The sequence below is a fragment of the Acanthochromis polyacanthus genome, chromosome 20 (assembly GCF_021347895.1).
Source record: "Acanthochromis polyacanthus isolate Apoly-LR-REF ecotype Palm Island chromosome 20, KAUST_Apoly_ChrSc, whole genome shotgun sequence".
In the NCBI taxonomy this organism is placed as follows: domain Eukaryota; kingdom Metazoa; phylum Chordata; class Actinopteri; family Pomacentridae; genus Acanthochromis; species Acanthochromis polyacanthus.
This window is the reverse complement of record NC_067132.1, coordinates 10376978-10400132: the sequence shown is the minus strand read 5'-3', so window position 1 is coordinate 10400132 and position 23155 is coordinate 10376978.

Sequence of the window (23155 nt, the reverse complement as noted above, 5' to 3'; positions counted from 1 at the left end):
ACCCCATCATACTGGAAGGACTAAAATACTGATGGACAAATCATTCCCTGTGGTTTCCTTCTCCTATAAATACACACATGAAATAGATCATTACATTTGCCATTTAAGAAACGAACTCAGTGACACCTCTGTGAAAAAAAAGTCTGCACTGACACTGCTCCTTTCATGACTAAGCTGAGAGCCAGCAGATGGCGGCAGAGCACCGTCACATCCAGACCGTACACCGGTTCATCGGGTCCACTCTGACACGGATTCCCTCCATCAGTTGCTGTCCACTTCTTCCCATTTTCAGTGTACGGTGGCTTATTACTAAAGTAGATTAACTGTGTGAGGCCTTGTGCGAGTGTGCATGTGCATGTGTGTCGCCATAATTAGGAATTAATCTTATCATTTGAAAGAAAATTTCAATTTCCCATGGGTGTATTAATTGTGTATACATGTAATTGGGCTTCTCTTTCCTGCCTAAATGGACCTTTTTTCCCCTGTCTTAACTGGGAGTAATTACATACATATATGGCCGGGCTGAGGCCATTCGCTTAGCGACAGCGCAGTGACGTGAAATGTAATTTGAAGAAAAAGCTACCTGAATCACCTTTACTCCCCTCAGACCCTCCTAGAATAATTATCGTCCTTAACTTAGAGCAGTGCGCTTCATTCAGGTTTGCGCCCACACCGATGCACAAAGAGAAGCCCGACTTGTCTTCACTATAATTTCCTCAGACCCCAATGGGCACATGGTTCATTGTGGAGGCATTTTCATGTTGCTGGCTACTTCTCTCTAAGCATGAAATTAGAAAATCCAATAATTTGGGTTGATTTAGGAATGCAAGGGGAGACCAGGGGGTCATATGCACATAGGTAATCAATACTAATTACCATTTCATTTCTCCCCCTACTTTCTTCTCTTCTACAATCACATGCGAATCCGATCTCACTGGACTGATTAAAGGTTGCAAATGAAGGGTCCTCACTCCCTGATTCTCATCAAAGGCCAACCACACACCCAGTAACTTTGTCTTCATTTAATTCTACGTTGTCTTCAGACAAGGCCCCAATTATAAGCTTGCAGTGAATCTCCAAAATAGCTGGCGTACATTGACCTTTTTAGATTAAAAGCGCGTACTCTCTCTCATGGAGTCCCCTACTCTCCAATTTCACTACTAATGAAGCTCAGTGGTTGGAATTTCTAGTGCTGTAATAACTGGTGAAGAGAAGCGTTGCTAAAATAGATCTCTGTAAAGGTACCGTGATAACAATAGCAATGAGAGCCAATAAATCCAAGCTGGCAGAGATTGAAAAAGCAATATAATTTTTTTTTTCAAATAAATCACATATTTGACATTCAGGATGAATATTTATGAATAAATAAATCCATGCAAAAAATAAATGAGCCCATAATACATGCAGTGCGAGATGAAAAAGCAGAGAACAGCAGAAGTTATAGATTTTTGATATGAGCCTGCTGCAGTCCCTATTGGCTACATTGAAAACATACACTTTGCCGGCGCTGGCTGGCAGATAAACAAGAAGAGCGAATCACAGGACCTATTCCCAGACACAGGATAAGGGATTTGATCCACCTCGTACACATGAGAGAAGCTCTGCCTTAAAACAAGTCCAGTGAGTCGCACTCCAATTTAGGCTTCCCACAATCCAGCGGGCGAGCGCTGAAATGCTCATCTGAGAATCTCCTTTTGACAATTAAGACACCCATGGAGGCATGGAAAGCTCTCAATTCCATTAGCCTCTGTGCTGTTTCACTCTATCTGTCCACTGAGCCTTAACTTACTTATTAGTACAAGTCTGCCGTATTTTGTTGGGGAAGCGATTAGTGAAATCTACATGAAAAGGCAATTTCCCTCTTCTTTTCTTTTCCTTCACTCTCTCACACTTCATTGACATCAGACAGATCTAAAGAATGGCATTTGCGCACTAATGAAATTCGCTCTGCATCATTTCAGATGTTAATCTTTGGATGGAAGTGACTTGTGTCTTTATTTACTCGTTTCTGTGTGACAAATGGTCAGAGTTGGCAAAAATTACATCGGCGCTGTTTTGCTCCCCCTACTTAACCAGAGGCTGGGAGCATCGGCTGGCAGTCAGCTCAGAGACTGCAGCTCCACTTTGATGTATTGGAGTTAATATCTTCCTGACATTTCTCAGGACAGATTTTCATCACTGGATTCATCTGTACTTTTGGGGCTATGTGATAAATGAGTCAGGACATTCATTTTCCTCTTCTCTGTTGCCTCTGTGGAGGGAAGACGTGTGCGTGTGAGTGCATGTGTAAATACTGCATGGATCCACTGTTGAGACGCAGGGGTGTGAATGTCTGCATGGGGTCGTGCATGTGTGTGTCCCTGAGCGAGCGGGAGCCTGGCACGAGCGCGCTTGTGACACGAAATAGACGGCGGCATTAATGGAAGTGACATTAATTTGACAGAGCGCTCACTAACATGCGAAGTCACTCGCAGTTCATAAGAATAATATTAACTCGGCATTAACATGCGAGGCTGTCTGTTGCACCAGATGCCGAGCGTTTTGGAGAGCGGGTGCTGCAGCCTGTCTTTCTGGGCCACGACTACATCCTGGTTGGAGTATGCACAACAAGAAAAGCCTCATTCTTGCTGTCTGTATGTTGTAGTGGTGCTGACACACTGAAACTCCTCCGCTGTGGCTGATGGGAGATACTTCGCAGCTCAGGCACCATCCAGCAGCATTCTCGAAATAGCTCAAAGCAGCCAGACGGTGTAAAGGGTATAGTTTAGGGAGCAGGTTTATACATAAAACCTGTTCATCACTGCAGAGCAGATATAGCTTTGTCAACTTGATGAATTGCTAGCACGCCCTTGAGCAGAGCCGCAACACCCACACACACACACACACACACATAATAACAAGTGTAGCCAGTGGAAAAGCTGAAGGCTATTTAGTCGCAGCCATTAACACTAATCAAAAACCACTTTACCTGATAAGAACTACAGGGGTCGTCTACCAGCTCCCGGCACCCACATCCCTCTTTGCTAATATTGACTGAGCTTAAACAAGGTGCCACTAGTAGGAACCATGAAGGTGATGAAGAGATACGGGTGAGAGTGCTAATTCGTAGCTAAGCGAAACAGGGAGCGCTCATTTGCTGACCTGGACGATTAGTCTATGACAGTCTGCAAAGATTGTGACCCAAACAGGTAAGACACACACAAACACACACACAGAGCATGTCAGACACAAAAACAAGCATGCAAAACACAAAAAAAATGCAGCACCAGTACAGAAAATAGCACGCAGGCTTGCAGATGTCCACTTCACACACACACACACACACACACACACACACACACACACACACACACACACACACACACACACACACACACACACACACACACACACACACACACACAGTCCTATACAGTATGGATTGGGCATTGACCACATCTCATGAAAGATGCAGTTATGCAGATGGAGTCGGGGTGAGTGAATGCAGGCCATAGGGGGTTGGCATGGAGCAGCCCAAAGCTTCCCCTCTCTGCTGAACGGGCAGCTCTTCCAGGCGACACAAGCCTCCTGGTGTCGCATGGAGTCACTAAAATACAATAATGCACAGTGCTGATTTCCATCCATTAGCTTTATCTGCTTTATAGCGTAGTGGTTTGCAGGAATGTTGGAGCCTTTCCCAGTTGACCAGCGCCAGTTTTGTTGACAGAAATTTGAAGAAATTTAATCGTAAGCAGAAGGTTCGTCTTAATGAGGAAGGCTGAGAATTGACATGACAGCACTAACAAAATAAACATAATTATGAGATGAGGTGATGAAGTTGGAAATAAAACCTTCAAGCTGTTGTCAATACTTAATATTAACAAGCAATCACATAAACCTATCTTAAAGGGGTTACTATATTGATGAACCTACAGATTATTGTAACCCAGTGTTGCAATTGTTTTAGTTTCTTTTTTCTTTTCTTTTTTTGCTATGATGAAGCTCAAAAAACCCACCATGTACTGTACATCCAGCACCTTCATCTGGAAGTTAACCAGCTTCTAAGCATAGCTGTGAATATATTAGTTATAAAAACAGATATTTACCTCATGAGTTAGCAGAGGCTAACAGTCAAGCCTGGTGTGCACAAACGAAACACATTTGCTACTTAAAATGTGATAATAATGTCAGTGTTCACAGCAGAAACAGCAGATAAAACATGGATGTGGCCTCCAGGTCTGACAAGTGAAGCAACACAGAAGTGCCTTAAACCTGCATTCTTTAGCCAGCTGGTTGCAAAAAGAAGTCTGACTGTGTAGAAGTCCATAAGAAAACGACCCAACTTCTTGCTTGATCTGTTACCTCAGTAAATGTTTTCCTTGTGAGTTTATGCTCTCAATCACAAGTTCCAAGTCTCCTGCAATACAGCATGATGATTTTTTGGTAAATGATGCTTCTATGTAGAGTAAAATAGATGATAAAGCAGGATGTAGATTTTAGAATGGGAATACCTTGTGATTGACAAGTCGATACCATAACACCATGGGTGATCTGTCTCTTGGTCGTCGGTCAAATTTCAAACCACAGGTGGATGTCATGGTTGTTACGTTCATCTTTAATTGTTTCCATTGCCGGCAAAAGTTCAGGTAAAATCTGTCATTTAGAAATCGCTCTCAATGGCTCTTACATTGGGCTTTCTTGTCACACTCACACACCAGTGGAGGCTGAAAAACTACATCAATCACCCGACGTTGCAGAATCAACTTGTTCTTCAGTATCGTGCAGAAGAAAACTTGACATGTGGGAGGGATGAGCTGGCAACCGAACTGTTAAACCGCAGCTACTACAGACCTTTACAGTAGTCAGGTGGACTTTGAACAGCTAGGCTAACTGTTAGCTCCTGCCACACACATGCAGCATTGGTATCAAACTTATCTTAACAAGGAATCAAACAAGCATGAAAACAAAAGCAGCTGTGTGTGGAGGACTTGGAAGACATGGAAAGTTTTACAAATAAGAGCCAGAAGTGGATACCAGTGCACATGAACCCATATGGAGCATGGTCATGACTATAAATACATCAAATCGGTCTTCCTCATCAGAAATTAGATCATGCATTTAGGACACAAGTGAGTTTAAAACATTCCATACTAAGTGTTTTTTAAAGACTTGCTCTGTAAAAGCACAAGGGTTAAATTCATGTGCATCTCTGAAATACGATGAATGAAAATACTGAGCTATTCCTCTACTTCTGTGTCCAGATATTCTGTAATGCTACATTCTTAATCCTACAACATGCATTTTCCAGGATTCAGCACCAGTTTAACGCTGCCTTTAATGCACCTTCTTGGCACTGAATAAAAGCAGGCTAAAATGTTCGCCGAGTTTCTGTCAGCTTCTCTGTTGATACTCAAACAAAAGTTTTCCTCGACTGAAATGTCAAGACGGTATCACTACAGCAGTACATCTGTAGCTCGGCAGCGTTTTCGAAAGGAAACTCACAACTCCTTTCCACTGCTGTGTGCTGTTTCTTAAAGCGCTTCTTGTTTCATCCTTCAACTTGTGTTGGCTTCACCTCCTACACAGCCTGCACAACCAGGCTGTTTGTGTCTGCAGCGTTTTTGATGTTCTCACTCTTTACCGAGGAATACTGTAATTTGCCGTGCAGCGGAATGGACAGCAGCACCCACATATGTGCTGGAGTCTGGAGGTCGTGGGGGCAACGCATCGAGAGCAGAAACGAGGGATGCCTTGCTGAGATGATCATGTTGCAGAAACAGACAGCAGAGAAACTGCAGTGTCCTACTGCAGATTTCCATCGCTTCATACATGCATAATTCAATTTAATATTTTCCCATTTTATGGCCCTAAATATTCATGAGTGATAAGAGCTCAGGGCAAACTTTCCCAAAACTTGGCGAATCTGTGAAAACTCGCCTCCTTCTACTACGTGTGTTTTGACCGGAGCTGTTTTCGCCGCCGCCACTTGCTTTTTACAAGATCAATATCACAACATCGCTGTAGCCCTGCACATTGTGTTATGTTACACCAACACCGGCAAATGAAATAATGAATTCACGGCTTGACACAAAGGCAGATGAAGGCATATTTGAACATTCAAAGAGAGAACGAGGGGAGAAAGAGGGAGAGAACATTCCCAAAATTAATTTTCATCTCCAGGGTTCATGCATATTTAATAGAGAGCGCTTGAATATCATAGGGTAATACTAGCCCGGCGTGCATACAGAGGCCGGGCTGCGGAGAGAAAATAAACGACCGTGATCGTTGTCATGAGCAATAACTCTCTGTAGAGCTGGGAAACAAAATAGCCAGAAATGCTTTGATGAAGGAGAGTCGGAGATGGTGAGGAGGAGGGAGAGAGACGAAGCACGGCAGAGACAGAAAGAAGCTGTAGCAGAGGTTAAACACTGGAGGAGCGGCGGTCCCCTTGGATGCAGCTGCTGTGGCTGCTGCTGTCTTTGTTTTGTGGGAGGGGGGGTTGGAGCAGGGGATCATGGGATATGGGATGACTGAGTGACAGTAGTTGACAAGCCCCGTGGACTGCATCCCAGGAGGCTCTCTGTTCCCCCCTCCTCCTTCACTGAGTAAACACAGAATCAGCACATGTAAGCATGCAGAGCTAGTGTCAGCGTCCACCTCACACCTCCACGCGCACACATGCAGCCCTGCACACACAAAAACACAAGTTCTCCCACTGAATACAAAGCTGCAGCACCCTCTTTGAAAGCGCACATTAAAACCTAACAGCCTCGGCCATTACCCCAACACAACCTGCGCGCTGGTGTTGCTGATAAGCTTTGCGTCTGTTTTCCACCTGCGTGCTCGAGCTAGACCTTAAGCGCACACCGGCAGTTTCTATTTACCTATTAAAGTCTCCTCGCTTATCCCGTATTCATCCCACGTGCACAAAAAAATGAGGCATGAAACAGCGTTGTCATGCTGAACAGAATTTTAATTACAGACCCTCTCCTCCCTTCCCTTCGTGTGCGCTTCCAATTGGTCTGAAAAAACAGCGGAAAAAAAGAGATAGAGAGAGAGGCGAATGAAAGAAGAAGAGGCCTTTCTGAGGGGTAGACAGTGCCATTAACATATGACACTATCAGAGCGTGTTGGAAAAAGCCAATATCAGAGCGCAATATTAACAGCATACGGAACAACTCAGCCACCCAAGTGCATTAGAAAAGAGGAAATATATGTTAAATCGTTTTTTGAAGAACTGAGACCTGTCTTATTGTACTGGAATATTAAAATCAGGGAGAATCTGATGGAAAAGCCACTAAATATGTTAATTTTACATGCAGAACCCATGCAAAGTAACACCAAAGTGAAGTGAGGCCTTTGTTTCTCTGAGTTGAGTCCCTGGCTCAGGCTTCAAGTTGCTGAGATGTGAAGCGAAGCCAAAGACTGACGTTGATCTGAATAAACTTGCTTGATTAGGGCGGTTCTGCCCCCATCCCTCATCTCTCCCCCATTCCTCCCTCTGATCCCCAACCCCCACGCTGCCACGGCGAGCTCTCTGACAGCTCAGGGAGCCTCACTAACTCATCTCAGCCCCCGGAGCTCCGACACCCCGCTTGTTTTATTTCCCACCCGCTAAATTGAGTCGTAAAGACTTGTAAAAATAACGACGGGAGCGGACAGGCCGCGTTCTGTTTCCTACCCTGCACACGCCAACCCCTCCTCCACGCACCCACCTCCATCCGCCTTTCTCTTTCCCATGAGTCCCAGGTGGGCTGTTTGTCGACCCATTTAAAAGCCGTGACACGTTAACAAGAGCGAGAGGATATTTACGGAACGCTGACCTCCGGCTGGATTCGTCAGTTTGATGCAGGTGTGCGCTGAACTTAAATTTATTCCCCCCTGATCCGTGTCGAGGAGGAGGTCGAGGAAGATCTGAGACGTGCAGACAGATGTGGGGGGGATCTGTTTGTGCGCCTCCCTCCTGGGCACCACACTGAACATATGGATACAGTAACATGGACCCAGACCTCCACAAACACAGCAGCGTGAAGCATGAAGATCGTCTTCAGGTCCGGCGTGAGAATGCATACTATAAATCCCAGTTAGGGCAAATCAATCTTTCATATTCCCCCTCTTTCTCTCTCACACTGTTTAACCATTTCAGCATTGATTGCTATTCCTGTGGCAGTTAACCCATGTTTAACAGAGGCAGTAAAATGAAGGGGGGGGGTGTTAAATTCAGTCAGGAGCAATACAATTCATTAGGTGTAATTTGGTGAGTGTGTACCTCATAAATCATCCGGTGCTGGGTGGTAGCACTGCACCACCATACAGTATGGGCTGGAACAGGCAGAATAATGCAACCCAATCTGCAAAATCCTTTCTCCCCGAAGCATGCTATTGCTCTCAGAGACTAGAGCACAATAGAGCCACAAAGAAGGAAGACGTAAGTTATACAAGCCTGTTAACATGCATAAAAAATGTATGCATTAAAAAATGTATAAGTCCTGCAGCATTTAATGGCGCCCTCACTGAAGATTTTTTTTTGCTCTCCACTCGGAGTGTGGATACAGTCCGATGTAGAAATTAAAAAGTATTGTTTGGGGAGAGAGAAGTTTGAGCAGAACGGTCTGACAAGTTTGACGGAGAGTAAAGTAGACTGCTTCTACACAAATGGCCCTCTTGTGGACTGATGGAGCGTGCGTTCCGTTGTAAAGACCGATGTCCAGGCTCCCAACTTCTCCCCTGGGATTAAGTCACCACTTTCTCTTGTGTGCATGCTCACGTGTGTCCTTGTACATACAGACATGCCTGGCCCTGTCAGGTAACTCGCACTTTCATCTCCTTCAGGGCTCGGCCATGTGTGAAGGAGGGACACGCTCAGCCGCCGTCTGGTAAAAGCTTTACGCGCTGCCAGTGTCACTTCGGATCTGTTGTCACTCATCTGCACTGAGCAAAATGGACGAGTGACAGTGGTTTTCACGGAGAAACCGTGGATGACGCACTGCAGACCTCGTCATTTTAGAGGCTCTGATTGGTCGATTGTGTCTTTCACCGAAATTCAGTATTTATATGTCAGTATATTCAGTGTAATGTCAGTTGTAAACTACTCTGTATAAAAGAAGGACGTCGTCACCATGATGTCACCCACTGGTTTATGGACTACCTTGCTCTTTTGAAGCCGGACAGAATGAGTGAGGGCTGGGTCTGACTGAGCTCGAGGACACGACACAGAGTAGTGAAAATTACAAGCAGTCACACCATAAAACATTCTGTTTTATCGTCTATTTTCCTCTAAATGAGGCCGTAATTTACAAAACAAAAATTTTTCTGTATTTAAGGACACTTGAAACTAGTGATGGAGACGATAAACTCATGAGGAAAATGTTTACTGTGGTAGCAAATTAAATGAAAAGTCCATTTCTGATTGACATCTATCCAAACTGGCATCTCAGGAGTCGCCACCTGCTGGCTGTTAGAAAGAATGCAGGTTTAAAGTTCGTATTTAAACCTCACCTTAACCCCTTAGTCCCTACAGCCCCCGCCGGCGGGGGCTGTAGGTGCCTCAAAAACAGGCTCAGGGACTAAAAGGTTAATTAAAAGGTTACCTTTCTGAAATAAAGTCAGCTGTAGTATGAGTGCCTACTCTTTTTTACTGTCTATTGGCTCAGCTAGCCAACAATAAACTGATTGCCTGGCTGCGTTTCCATAAATCTTTATGTGCATTTAAATTATTACATCAGAAAAAAATCAATGGAAAAGACAAAATAAAAAACAAGAGAAGCACCCAGAGTGCAGTACTCTGCCAAGGCTGCTGAGTCCTTGTATGATTTCCGACAGATAAGTCCCAAAAAGTCCACAGTGGTGGATTCTTAGTGGGATCACAACCATGTGATCAGCAGCAGGCAGCTGACGTAGTGTTCACTTGTTGTCATAGTTACAGTGACACCGTGCGGCTATCTCACAATTAGGGCTGGCCCGAATAGTGGTTTCTGGTCTCCGGATATTCGGGCCCTATTAAAGACGAATATCCGAATATTCGTTCCGCTCCTGACTGTACATACTCAGATGTATACACATTTTGTTGAACTAACATCAGTCATCCACATGTCTGTATGTAAATTTGTTAAGTTGTGTTAACTGTAAAGTATGTTGTGTTGCTGAGTGATTGGAGGAGCTTGTGGCTCACTGCAAAAGTGAAAATTAATTTGCAGCTTTAGATTGTTTCCATATTCTTATGACCATTGGGAGAACAAAACAAAAAAAACTGTCTGTATACATTTCACTAAAATTAGGGCCACATTTTTATTGTTCATCTCTTGAAGAAACATGCAGCGCAAAGTAATTTCCCTACTGAACTGCTGTGTGTGTATATATATATATATATATATATATATATATATATACACACACACACACACACATATATTAAAGCAAAATGCAAAATATTTATCAGAAATGTAATGTAAAAGAGAATAAAGTAATTGTGTCATTTTTAATAAGCAAGTCTAAATTCATTTTAAAAACTAAAACAAATCAAACAATGAAAGCAGTTTTACAATGCAGAAAATATATAAATATTCAATTATACTTCATAAGATTTGTGTTGGAGCATACTCCTCATGCACAAAGCATCACTGAAAAGTAAAGTCTACTGGGACTCACAACTAAAACAAGTCAGCTACCAGCTCAACCATCTTCTACTTTCTGCGAAGAATACAAACAAAGGTTGATGGTATACAGAGTACATTATAAATGCTACATGCACTGTTTTCACAAATATGCCCCAAACAGTTTTTCGAAGACATCTTTGGAACAACTAAAAGATTTGCAATAGCTGGAGCACAGGCTTTTTCCAGCACAGTAGACTTTTTGGTGTCCCTTAAAGAGATATTAGCCAGCCCCAGAGGAAAACTACCAGTGCTAAAATGATAAGAACTTAAAATCAAGATCGCAATTCAATTATTTATACATTTTTGTTAAAGAAAGTCAGAAATAACAAAAAAGGCTTCTGTCATAAGAGGTGACAGACTCATTGTCCTTATTGCTGCTGAACTGATCGTGCACACAGTCACATAAGGCCAGTTCTCAGTCTGTTAATTCAAACTTTATTTTGACTTTATCCAACAATCAGCTACAGCTACTTGTGTTGCATTTATTGTATGACTCCAGCTGTTGTTATCTTCTGATTTGCATGCTTTCAAACACTGGTTCTAGTGGCTTTGTGCTTTGGCACTCAGCTTACTCGCCAGTGTTTATTCAAGCTAAGTGAGCCAATGCTTCCAGCTCCGCTTTGTAGTGCTCTGGATGGTGATCAGGATCAAAGAGATGACAGCTGAAGACAACAGCGTTTACTGTCAGCGTAGCCTGCACAATGTCACAGTAACCCACTGTATACTTGGAGACAGAGCAACCTCGTCAGACAGTAGAATCCTGCAGAAACATCACAGGAATGTGTTTTTTTTTCTCCAGGATTTATTCTTTTCCTAGCCTAGATATTCAATTATGCATAAAATTCTCCTCTGGACCTCCACAATGGCAGCTGACAGATTGGTTAAGCAGATTTGTGGGACACCTACAAAGCCTTGAAACACAGAAAAGAGGAGGAAAAAAAACAGGAAGAAAGAAAAACTGTCAACTCACGAGCCATTCATTGGTCCCACAGAGACAGACGGGTCTTACAGTTTGCGTCAGAGACTGAATAGGCTGTGCTGCTCCGTCTTTCTTCTCGCAGTGAAGAAAGGGGCACACATGCGCTATCTGGAAGGAGAAAATAGAGTATCATCCTGAACTCGAGGAACGCGATTCAAAAGAGCTTGTAATATTTTCGGCACTTCAAAATCTTTGATTTAATCTAGAAGTAACTCTTTTTATCCTGTGTTTCCATGGAAACAAGTGAAGTTGGGGCAGGGGAGAATAGGCAGGGGGCCTGATAAGGGGAGGAAGGGAGAGGAGTGGAAGAGGAGGAGTGATGAGGGAGGGGTAGTTTCATTTAGGAATTGAGGAGAGGGATGAAGGGATGAGGATTAGCTGTCACGATGAAGAAAAGGTGTCTGTCCTGTCGCTTTCTCTGCGTCTCTCTCTCTCTCGCTCTGCTTCACAAACTCCCTCCCATCACCTCCATGTCCTTGACAAGCCCGCTCACAAAGGTATTTATCGGCCTCCATTCCATTAATTACCATCCAATTAGCTACTCCCACAGTGGAGCCGCTGCAATACTGCACAGTGTCAAGTCAGTCCACTTAGCGAGTCCTGACACCTTCATGTTTTCCGCTTTCCTCAAACTCGCAGTGATGGAGCGGAGAAAGTTTTCACAAAGAATCCCTCAGCGTGCTAATGCGTCGATTAAAACTGCATTCATCTGCTCACTTGTACATTAGACGTGGTTTCATTCGCACGTTGGACGCTTTGTCACTAAATAGCTATTTTAGCTAATTGGCAAGGCAGCTTAGCCTTGTGTATTTGATGTTTCTTCCTCGACGTCTTTCATGTCAGTGATACAGGCTTATTAATGCGCGGCCCCTTTACACTCCTCACGGACCTCCTTCATTCAAAAGCCTCCGAGGGAAAAGAGGAAAAAAAAGTTTAGAGTGACTTTTCGGGGGGGTTGACAGAGCCGGAGCGAGGCTGGCTAATTGGTTTGCTTTGAGACTGGCCCACTGGGCTGTGGGCAAGGACAAGCATGTGGCATCGCTGACTTGTTAGCATGGAATTAGCCTCTGAGAGTGAATTAGACTATCCGCCTCCAGCCACTAGCCATCACATAAGTGCATTACACTCGGAGAGAACTCTCCTCTTTGACAAGTGCAAAACAAACACACATTTGCTCTTGCACAAATGCTGACGTGCACACATGCATCACACACATTACTGCAGCACATGCTGCACACACACACATGCACACACAAACTCATTAAGCCTATAGCCAGAGACTAAATACCCCAAGAGCTTTTAGCTGTGTGCTTTGCATTCATAACAAATCAAATTCTAGTTTCTCATAACAAGCTCCCGCACTCCAGAATCTTAACCCCCGTTAAAAAAAATGCCCGTCCTCGTGGGTAACAAGCACATTTGCCGGATGAATGCAGACAGTAAGCATGTTAATGTGTGTACAGGCGGGTCCATGATGATGATGTGTTGGTGTGTGTTGTGAGGAGTTCTCTGGGCTGAGAGGCTGAGTCTGCAGCACATCATCCCACACACCGAGCACAGCGCCTGGGGTTGTTGATGAGTTCTTTAGCCATGCTGTGTGGACCCCCGCCTCCCCCCTCCTCGGACTGGGAGTATGCTGACAGAGCAACTGCTGATGGACTCACACACACACACACACACACTGAAGTCTGCTGTTTTCTCCTTTGATCAGGCAGCCGTACTACAGTATGTGAGTTCAGGAAAGATAAGATGTTGATGTTTAGGGTGATTAGGGTGTGTGTGTGTGTGTGTGTGTGTGTGTGTGTGTGTGTGTGTGTGTGTGTGTGTGTGTGTGTGTGTGTGTGTGTGTGAGACGGAGCAGTCTGTCAGCTTTCATTCAGATATAGGTCACTGTTGGCGAGTGTGTCAGTTGTGTTACACTTCGGATAAGTATATTAGGCTGATCAGTCTGAGCCCTGTAACATCACAAAAAACTTTACCTAAGGTTCTGCCTTAAAAAACCCAAAGTGTGAAATAGTCTTGGAGTCAAATGTGTCTCTTTAATTGCTAATTAGAAGTATATTTGACATAGACTTATTGAAGCTTCCTGAAACTAATAAACCAAATTAATGAATTTGTCCAGTACATAAACCAAAGGAAGAAAGAGAAATTAATTTGTGTAACTGATGATGGGGCAGATGAAGATGAATTAGGGGAGGTAAAGTTAAGGAATCACCAGATTTATTGCAGCTCATCCTGTGGGGAACATGAATGTCTCATCCAAATTCCATCAAAAGTTACATCCACAGGAATGCTCCACCTTTGAAAAGTTTGTACTCAGACATTTTCATGTTTTCTATGAAATTTCGTTCTTTCATGTGCTAACATAAGTGCACAAGGGTTTTCTAATCATCAATGAGCCTTTCAGCACCATTAGCTAACACAATGTAGCATTAGAACACAGGAGTGATGGTTGCTGGAAATGTTCCTCTGTACCCCTATGGAGATATTCCATAAAAATCAGCTGTTTCCAGCTAGAATAGTCATTTACCACATAAACAATGTCTACACTGTATTTTTGATTAATATTATTTTCACTGAATCATCATTCAATCATTTCTCTATGCTCTTACAATACACAACTTGTACCACATTTACGCCTTATGTCAGAACTACTCCAGTGATTCAGAGCTGCTAAAATTGAAAACTTCAGGAAACATTCCTGACCCCTTTTCAGTTTTGTGTTGAATTACAGTCTGAATTGGCGCAAATGGAAAATTCTGGAAAGAATGGTGCAAACAGCCATGTTGTCTTAAACCCGTTGCGCTTCAGTGTTCCGCCCACGGAACACTTTGAGATCTGCATAAGCATTTCCTTAAATGTCTGAAGCCGCAAACGCGATTATACAAACACTATACACCGATGGAAAGCTTAGATTCTCATGAATCCGCCGGTATAAACCACTTTCAGATGCGATTACCACAGCGGGTAATATAAACACATTTGTCCGACAAACAACGAATATCCATCCATCCTTTCTCTGTACACGGCTTTAACGTACACAGCGCGACTCACATTTCCGGGTTCATTATTACACACAGATGAAAATATTCCACAAAAAACGGCCATAATCCAACCTTGGACATTCAGACGAAACAAGCCAGTAACATATTTTGTCCAAAACATGTCTTGAAGTCGGTATATAATCCACAAATCGGTCGTTTTCGAGGAAATGCACCTCGCGATGCGCGTCCAATATTCCCTGTATTTCTCATGATATTTTTATTTACAAATAAAATATTAGTGATTTTTTGTACTGAAAATGGCTGGAATTGACTGCCCCTTATAGCGCTATGTTGACATATCCCTTGACTGGCAGAGGTTAAGTCAATATACTACACACGTGGACAAAATTGTTGGTACCCCTCAGTTAAAGAAGGAAAAACCCACAATTCTCACTGAAATCACTTGAAACTCACAAAAGTAACAATAAATAAAAATTTATTAAAAATTAAATAATCAAAAACAGCCATCACTTTTGAATTGTTGATTAACATAATTATTTAAAAAAACAAACTAATGAAACAGGCCTGGACAAAAATGATGGTACCTCTATAAAAGATTGAAAACTATTTGACCAGAGTGACATGATTAACTCAGGTGTGTCATTTAATTGACATCACAGGTGTTTCCAAACTCATAATCAGTCAGTCTGCCTATTTAAAGGGAGACAAGTAGTCACCCTGCTGTTTGGTGAAAAGGTGTGTACCACACTGAACATGGACAACAGAAAGCGAAGGAGAGAATTGTCCCAGGACATCCGAAAAAAAATTATAGACAAACATCTTAAAAGTAAAGGCTATAAGACCATCTCTAAACAGCTTGAAGTTCCTGTGACAACAGTGGCTCATATTATTCAGAAGTTCAAGACCCACGGGACAGTAGCCAACCTCCCTGGACGTGGCCGCAAGAGGAAAATTGATGACAAATTGAAGAGACGGATCGTTGGAATTGTATCCAAAGAGCCCAGAGCAACCTCCAAAGAAATTAAAGGTGAACTCCAAGGCCAAGGTACATCAGTGTCAGATCGCACCATTCGTCGTTGTTTGAGCCAAAGTGGACTTCATGGGAGACGACCAAGGAGGACACCACTGCTGAAAAAAACTCATAAAAAAGCCAGACTGGAATTTGCAAAAATGCATGTTGACAAGCCACAAAGCTTCTGGGAGAATGTCCTTTGGACAGATGAGACCAAACTGGAGCTTTTTGGTAAGGCACATCAACTCTATGTTCATAGACTCAAAAACCAAGCATACGAAGAAAAGAACACTGTCCCTACGGTGAAACATGGAGGAGGCTCAGTAATGTTTTGGGGCTGCTTTGCTGCATCTGGCACAGGGTGTCTTGAAAGTGTGCAAGGTACGATGAAATCTGAAGACTATCAAGGCATTCTGGAGAGAAATGTGCTGCCTAGTGTCAGAAAGCTTGGTCTCAGTCGCAGGTCATGGATCTTCCAACAGGACAACGATCCAAAACACACAGCCAAAAACACCCAAGAATGGCTGAGAGAAAAGCGTTGGACTATTCTAAAGTGGCCTTCTATGAGCCCAGATCTGAATCCCATTGAACATATGTGGAAGGAGCTGAAACATGCCATTTGGAGAAGACACCCATCAAACCTGAGACAACTGGAGCCGTTTGCTCATGAGGAGTGGGCCAAAATACCTGTTGACAGCTGCAGAACGCTCATTGACAAATACAGAAATCGTTTAATTGCAGTGATTGCCTCAAAAGGTTGTGCAACAAAATATTAAGTTATGGGTACCATCATTTTTGTCCAGCCCTATTTCATTAGTTTGTTTTTTTTAAATAATTATGTTAATCAACAATTCAAAAGTGATGGCTGATTTTGATTATTTAATTTTCAATAAATTTTTATTTATTGTTACTTTTGTGAGTTTCAAGTGATTTCAGTGAGAATTGTGGGTTTTTCCTTCTTTAACTGAGGGGTACCAACAATTTTGTCCACGTGTGTATATATATCAAATCCAGCCACAGATGTTGCTGACCTTGTTGCAGCTGTTGTGCAATTAAGGACATTTTAGGCCTTGGCTTCCTACATACAAGCAACCAACCCCCTGCTTCACATTCACACAGGCAGAACATGCTCAGTGTATGTCAACTGCTAATGCAATATGAGCTTTCAGGCGTGTTAGTATGCATAGAGATTGTTTCTTAAATGGAGCTAAAACCCTCATTTGCACAGAGATCATTTTCTCTCTAAAAGTCTCACCAAACTCATTAAGAGTCATCATTTGGTTCATGAATGTGTGCAAAAATGTGCTAATCTGTTGCATAGATGCTGAGAAGCTTCACTGAATGACTAAAAAACTTCAACCTGCTTGCAACACAAAAAGGAACTTCAACAGGGTTCAACCTCGTGGCTCCATTAGTAGCTCTAAATTTCATGCAGTAGCTGCTGAGTTGCCGTTACAATCAAACCTAAAAATCTCGACATCATGGCAGCTTTAGATTAAAAGTCCTGGGATCACAGGAAGACCTCCATTACATCTTCCAGGAAACAGGATCACCTGAACAAGCCATTGTAGACAATCCATCCAACAGTTTATTATGTTCATCAAACTGATGGGCTGATGTTGCTATGCTGCTACCTTTGTCCTCATCCCCTCTATCTTTACTCCAACTGGTGGAAGCAGATGACCGCCATCCCAGAGCCTGGTTCTGACAGTTTTATTCCTTTGAAAAGGGTAATTTTATTTCCTTCCACTGTTGCCAAGTGGTTCCTCAAAGGGATTCCTTAGATTGGCTTTGTTTTTTCTCTATAATACAAACCTTACCAAGTGAAGAGCTCTGAGGTAACTTCCAGCTTAAAAAGTAATGAAGGCTAAAGTTGTTGCTATTTGTTTAACCCTCTTATTAACTTCAAATGTACTAACATCTTATCCTAATTAAAATTGTCCTCCAAGTTTATGTGTCACATGCTTTATGTCTTTTTGTTGACGACCTGAATAGCCCTTTCAATAAAAACAACCCCCACCCACTCCCCTCATACATCCACAACACCAGAAATTTCCAGATCACAATAACATCAAGTACATATTTTTGTTCTCTATAAAATATAATAAAAACTGTTTCTGTTTTCAATAATAGTAACATGCATTATGTCCAGGGTCAGTTTGACCCCAGGAAAAACAAACACAATTTCAAAAAGTTCAGGATCCTAAAGCTTTTTGAAGATTATAAAATTGCATGTTATTGTTACCTCAATATCATCCAAAACAACCAGAACTAAACTGTGTAAAATATTGATATTTATTACATGTTTTATTGCTAAAAGCCTGAGGTCAAATTGACCCCAAAGAACACTGATGCGTACAACATGTGTACAGGACATCAAAAACATGTCATCACATTCTTTTCATATTTACCCAGTTGTCCCCATTTAATTAGGAAAAGTCATTAAATATGAAGAAAATAGAAGATATCAATTGTTTATTTAGAGATGTTGAATGGGGTCAAATTGACCCCAAAGAAAATAAGAGGGTTAAAAACAACAACAACAACATCTACCTCTGCTCTGAGTATTCTGTCCTTTTTGGTGTCACATCTACCAATATTTACAAGTGACAGTGACATAAGTGGGGTGTTTGAATGTAAAGTGTATGTGCTCAGGATCAGATTTGTAAAGGATAGAGGCAATCTGACCACACCTGAGCACAGCAAACAAGTGCAGGTATTAGTCAGCTTGTCAGTCTGTTTAAACTGCATATACAGTACACAAGATAACAGCTAACGGCCATCACTGAGCACATTCACACTGAAACTGACCCCAGCAAGGAGTGCTGACATGAGCTGGAACATCGCACATCAAGCCTTAGTCAGTTTGATCCTTTTTGGAAGATCGAGGAATAAAATTTAAATCAGGAAGCAGGGTTGTAATAAACAAAGCATCACCTAAAGAATGCATGAATGAAACCTTGTCACTCTCATGTTCGGTATGAACCATTTGTCGCTTTTAGGATTCACAAGCGAGCACATTTGTTGCTGGGGAGATGGCATTAGTTCAGAAGTGCAGATGTCCGTGTAGTCCTGGTCACAAAGTGGGAATGCAAGGTCATTAGCCATCCTTAGATGTAAAGCCAGATCTAGTGGAAGGTGCAGAGGGAAAAAAAGAAAAACATGTTCTCAAAGGACTGATTACAGTCGTGACCTTTTATCTGATGGCTCACTAATTGAATCATGTAGTAAATAGATGATGATGGTGGTGGCTGTGATGACGACGATAATGAAGAAAATGGCTTTTTTTTTTCTTTTTTACTAGAGGAGTGTTGGAGAGGTAATAGTAGTAATTGTGGTTTAAATGGAGGACGCTGTAGGAAAAGTCAAAGACACGAGGATGACATGAATAATACAAGAAGTAGCAAGATAAAACCAGAAGCCCTGAGCTTGCACTAAAATAGAACTAACCTCGCAATTATTACTGACACAGAGTGAAAATGATCATTATGGGGACCATATACAGGCCGTTAGTAATTTAGAATGAGCTACCGAGCTCAAAGGTAATAGCGCTGGAGGCGAGCAGAGCATGAATTTTTAAAAAGTTTTTCTACTGTAAAAAGAGAGAATATACCTCAAACAGCCATCAGACACATGAGGGAAAATAAAAAGCGAGCGGCTCGAGCTACTGCTATTTGATGCCACATGGAGCAGAGAGTGAAATGATTGACATAATCAGAATCATAATAATTGCCACGGAAATAACACTGCCAATCAGGCAATCATGTTGGTGTGCAGGCTATGGTAATTGGAAAACATGGTGACTGACAGTATCAGTGTGAGCCGTCCCCTCCAACACCTGCTAAATTGCAACTGGCACAACACAGACGTAGTATGGGCTGAGTCACGCAAGACAGACGGACTAACCTTTTCATAATGGCATCGAGGGGAAGTGCTGGCCGTTTCTCCAGAAGGAGAGAATTTGGGGCTGATTGGAATGTGAGCAGGACATTAAGTCATGAATCAGTACAGACACATCCTTGGAGCTGTGGGTGCACAAGCTCCTGAGCACCCACAGGAAATGGTGAACACCCTCGGGGAAATTGTACTGTGTGCTGGGAATTTTTCACGTTGTGTCGACCCAGGAAACAATGTAGTTGCCAAACAACTACACCTTGGTTGCTGCCCGTCAGTTTCCCACACGTCTTTGTTCAACTGGAAGACCATGACTTTATTGACTATTGGTCATGTGGTCAAAATCACACCAATCAAGATGGCTGCAACTAATATTCGTCATGTCATTATTGTCCAAATTAAACATTCTGGAAAATGATGGGTGCATGACTTAATTTAATGTGCTAATTTCTTCTTCTTTGTATCAATGTGGCTGTTTTTAGAAAAAGTCTTACATCCCAGCTCTGCTAGGGCAAAGGGAAGAACATAAAAACAGGTGTTTTTTGGTTTAGTAAAGCAATTTATTGCTCAGTGGCATGAGTCATTAAAGAAAGGGTGGTTAAACTGCTAGGCAGGGCTGGTGGGAAAACCAAACAGGGCTAACAGAGTTGCAAACTAGCTAAAACAAAAATATCACATGAAAACAACCAAACCCTTTAGCCAAACTTAAAGACAAGCTAGCAACACCCCTGGCAAACAAAAGTATTAAAGGAACTGGTGCAGATGCAAAGCATAAGCTAAAAGAACCAACGCCTCAGAACAAGCAACCATTTCTTAATGGCTACAGGAAACACAGGACAACACGAGGCACAGAAGCAAGCTGTCCATCTTAAATCACAGCAGCCCTCACTGAGAGTTTAGCTCCTGATTTGTACCTGATTTGATCCAATCAGCCAGGAAGGTAGGCGGGGAGACGGAATGAGGACTGGAGCGCAGGCTTGCTCATCATCCACGATTGGAGACAGGTGGGATCTGGAGATGCTCTTCAGTCAGCTGGAATGTAAAGTCCACAAAAACCATCTCCCCACATAAAGGCAACAAAAGATTCACCACAAAAAGGAAGGCACACATGTCCACCAAGGGCCATAACAAGAGTTTCATCAGATCACTATTACATCTATGGCTGTACAGCGCAAAGTTTATAGTGCCACTCTACAAACACCCAAAGAGAAGAAATAAAATCAGTGGCTATGAGACACAAATCAACGCCCGTTTCCCCCGATACTGGTGAAGATTTTATGGGTGCTGGGGAGATTCATCACGAGCAGGCACTTGTGATCAACCACAGAAAAAGCTGAATTTTAACTGTGCGCTGTTTCCTATCTCCAAATTCAGCTTTATTCATAAAATAAAGACTTCATTCCAAGTCCCTTTATCCTATAGACTCACCTTTGTGTAATAAAGTTTTTACATGAAAACAATCCCTTTCTACCTTGAAATACCTTATTGTAACTCTACATCTTTCTCTCCACCCACCCCTCTTCTACCACTGCAGCTCAAGCACACCTGTGATTGAACTCAAACACTGTTAAGCTGCCCTACACAGCTCAATGGCAAGTGGTAATATCTGAGACAGTTACCAGTATACAGTAGCTTCAAGGTGGAAATATTCAGCCATGGTGTTTAGTGTTTAATTTGCTTATGATATGTCTTCTGTCATGTGTAAACACGATATGAGCATGTTAATAAGAAAAAAGACGGACGCTCTGGTAGCTCAGCTGGTTGAGTGTGTGACCCATAAACAAGGGCGTAAAGTCCCATGCAGCAGTCACTGGTTCGAGTCTGACCTACAGCCTTCTGCTGCATGTCATTCTCCCACTCTTCTGGAGAGAGACTTTCCTGTCTCACTGTCTGATATAATAAAGCCTATAAAAAGGCAAAAAAAAAAAAAAAACTTGAAAAAAAGACTTGACTTTCTTACCTTGTGCACTGTACTCTTTGCTCCATAAAGGCCAATTCATGCGTCCTGCACCAGTAAACATATGCGTGACGTAGATTTCATCAGCCATCCAAATATGCACAAGGGTCCACAAAGGTCCTCATGGGGCTGTTCATGTGCAGCCCAAAATTTGTGACCTCGCAGACCTTGCATGTTATAGTGCACCTGAAACAAATGTTTGGTTTGAGTTATTAGAGTTGTAATGGAAGTAACTGACCTTGGAGGGACTTTGGTTTGGACATGACTTCCACTGACAGAGTCCAGACTCAACAGAAGTTCTAAATTCTCCAGAAATCCTGTGCTATGATTTCCCACTGTGATCGGAACAATCACTGACTTGGTGCTACACCCCCAGTGTGCAAAAATGTGTTTTTCAGTGTTCAATATGAAGGTCAATGTGACTGTCTGCATGGATCTGCACAATTAGTATGAACAGAGCTGTGTGTGGAAAGCATGAATTGGCCTTGACACTATCAGCTGCTTGTCTTCAACCTGCTAGCTTAGCATTAGCACGGGCCTCAGGTAACAAGCTAATCCTGACAGCTACATCTCTGAAGAACGTCTTCTATTCCTAGATGGCAGCAGGTTGAACTGGTTTTAAAATTCCTGCAGCAAACACAGGTGGCTCACAAGCACAACCTAGTGCCACAACTGGGTGCTACATGCTTCAACGCTTTCTGAAAGTTTTGCCACACATTCCCACATTTTAATCAATTAAATTATTTACAGCAGTTTATTACTAGTCATTAAAGCCGGCTCAGACACAAATCTGGAAAACTCAAAATCATGGGCTAGAGTTTCTTCAGTAGGAAAACAGAGTTAAGGTGTAGTTGTCTAGTTTCCCCTCAGACCACATCCATTACAATATGTTGAAAGGTTGATGCGGAATTTAAGCCCATGATGGAAAAAAAAAACCCAACCCACTGCTTACACAGTTTTAATATTCTCATCTTCACAACGCTACAGTGTCTCTTAGTCCGTGTCACTCTGAGAAGTTCTGCTATATCAGTCACATAATACACACGTGGACAAAATTGTTGGTACCCCTCAGTTAAAGAAGGAAAAACCCACAATTCTCACTGAAATCACTTGAAACTCACAAAAGTAACAATAAATAAAAATTTATTGAAAATTAAATAATCAAAAACAGCCATTACTTTTGAATTGTTGATTAACATAATTATTTAAAAAAACAAACTAATGAAACAGGCCTGGGCAAAAATGATGGTACCTCTATAAAAGATTGAAAACTATTTGACCAGAGTGACATGATTAACTCAGGTGTGTCATTTAATTGACATCACAGGTGTTTCCAAACTCATAATCAGTCAGTCTGCCTATTTAAAGGGAGACAAGTAGTCACCCTGCTGTTTGGTGAAAAGGTGTGTACCACACTGAACATGGACAACAGAAAGCGAAGGAGAGAATTGTCCCAGGACATCCGAAAAAAAATGATAGACAAACATCTTAAAGGTAAAGGCTATAAGACCATCTCTAAACAGCTTGAAGTTCCTGTGACAACAGTGGCTCATATTATTCAGAAGTTCAAGACCCACGGGACAGTAGCCAACCTCCCTGGACGTGGCCGCAAGAGGAAAATTGATGACAAATTGAAGAGACGGATCGTTGGAATTGTATCCAAAGAGCCCAGAG